We start from the raw sequence: 2,301 nt of genomic DNA on the forward strand, positions 1-2,301 counted from the left end.
GTTTTTCATACATTGTAGATATGGCTTCCATTAATTCTTCTGTGGTCTTTACCTTGGATATATTGAAGGCGACGCTCTTAGACAAAGAGAGTTGGATCGTTCCTAAAGTCTTCCGATCCAATAAAAATCATTCATCATCTGTCATCTTTTCTGGTTTCTTCTCTTTTCCTCCTAGAGGAATATAGAGGTCCTTCTGATACAGATAATCCTCCATTTGCATTTTCTAGAAGGGTGATTTGAATCATGAGTTGCTGAGTTAGGCTGAGTTGACTCAACAAATTGATTTCCTCTTAATTAATGATAGCTAGCAGGTATTGTTAGCTCTAAGAAATTTGACTTGTTCTTTTTGTCAGGTTTAAACCATCACACTTAGTTGCTACTACCAGAAAAATGGGCAAAGGCTACGGATTGAATCCGTAGCTATAGGTCTATAGCTACGGATTCAATCCGTAGCACATCCGTGGCACGACCGTTGTCGTAGGTCCCGAAACAATAGGTCTAAAACCTATGGCTACGGATCTAATCCATAGCAATAGGTTAAAATAGCTACGGATATAATCCGTAGCAAATTTTTCTGTAGCCAAAAAAACCTACAGCTACGGATATTATTGGTAGCTAAAAGTAGTGTTGGATCCGTAGCAATATCCCGAATTTTATAACAGCTACGGTTAATATCCGTAGCTATAGCCTACATTAAAAAAAAAAATTATAATCATTCATTCATTCATTCATTCATTCAATTACCACCTGCATAATCATTCATTCATTCAATTACCACCTTCATAATCATTCATTCATTCAATTACAATCATTCATTCATTCAATTACCACCTGCATAATCATTCATTCATTCAATTACAATCATTCATTCATTCAATTACAATCACATATGAGCTGCCTCAGATTGAAGCAATTACTAATGGTGAAGAGTTACAAGACCATTCAGCAATGGTGAACCAAGAACCATTCTCTGGCCTCATATGAGCTGCCTCAGATTGAAGCAAGGCAAGAGAAACACTTTCATTTCAGTTGCGGATGACTTCCATGGCCAGCTGGTGAGCAGTCTTGTTCTGCAACTTTGCAAGTTCATCCATGGCTTCATACGTGTCTTTGTCAGCAAAAAGCTTTAGATTAAATCGTGCCGGTGCCTTTGTTATGCCCTCCCACTTCTCAACTGTCTCTTTCAGTTTGTCAAAGCCCTGCATAGGACAGGAAGAAACTTAATGTATGCTTACTTTGCCGGTATAGAACCGTTCGGATTTTCTATTAGTTGCCCCAGGAATGATATGTAGATGAAAATGGGGCAAAACCAAGCATTAAGACACTGCTGATATAGAAATTTTCTGTGGTAGTGTTCTTTTAAAAATGGTTAGACATTTGCTAAATTTCAGATCCCAAAACCCATGAAATAATTCAAGTTGCAAGTATGGCTGGAAGAAATTCAGATGTTGTAAATAACATGACCCAAATACAAACTTGGGTACTCACCAGGCGGGTTGTGAAATCGCCGAAAGATTCTCCCTGTTGGCGTTTGCGACTCCAGTTGTAGGTTTAGGGATTTGAGAATACATTTACGTTTTAGGTTTAGGTTTAGGTTTTACGTTTAGGTTTAGGTTTAGGTTTAGGTTATAGGTTTAGGTTTAGGTTAGGTTATAGGTTAAGGTTTAGGGAATTGAGTTTAGGTTATAGGTTATAGGTTTAGGTTATAGGTTATAGGTTAAGGTTTAGGCTATAGGTTAAGGTTTAGGTTTAGGAAATCGGGTTCGGGTTCGGGATCGGGTTTATGTTTGGGTTTTCAAGTTTAGGTTTAGGTTTAGGTTAGGGAGTTGAGATTAGGATTAGGTGTAGGTTTAGGTTTAGGGATTTGAGAATACATTTAGGTTTTAGGTTTAGGTTTAGGTTTTAGGTTTTAGGTTAAGGTTATAGGTTTAGGTTTAGGTTTAGGTTATAGGTTAAGGTTTTAGGTCATAGGTTTTGGTTTAGGTTAAGGTTATAGGTATAGGTTAAGGTTTAGGTTTAGGTTTAGGTTAAGGTTTAGGTTTAGGTTATAAGCTATAGGTTTAGGGAATTGAGAATAGGTTAAGGTTTAGGTTTAGGAAATCGGGTTTGGGTTTGGGATCGTGTTTATGTTTGCATTGTCAAGTTTAGGTTTAGGTTTATGTTAGAGAGTTGAGATTAGGATTAGATATAGGTTTAGGTTTACGGATTTGAGAATACATTTAGGTTTTAGGTTAAGGTTATAGGTTTAGGTTAAGATTTACGTTTAGGTTTATGTTAAGGTTGAGGTTTAGGTTATAAGTT

General features: G+C 36.8%; 1 long non-coding RNA gene across 1 annotated transcript; it reads right to left on the bottom strand.

The window, feature by feature from the left end:
* Nucleotides 1–832: 832 nt before the first annotated feature.
* On the bottom strand, nt 833–1,602 carry LOC131253962 (uncharacterized). Its single transcript, XR_009175387.1, has 2 exons — nt 1,489–1,602; nt 833–1,199 (listed from the first exon to the last, which is right to left on the bottom strand). It is a non-coding gene; the product is annotated as an uncharacterized LOC131253962 (long non-coding RNA).
* Between the last annotated feature and the right edge of the window lie 699 nt (nt 1,603–2,301).

The sequence above is a fragment of the Magnolia sinica genome, chromosome 8 (assembly GCF_029962835.1).
Source record: "Magnolia sinica isolate HGM2019 chromosome 8, MsV1, whole genome shotgun sequence".
NCBI lineage: Eukaryota > Viridiplantae > Streptophyta > Magnoliopsida > Magnoliales > Magnoliaceae > Magnolia > Magnolia sinica.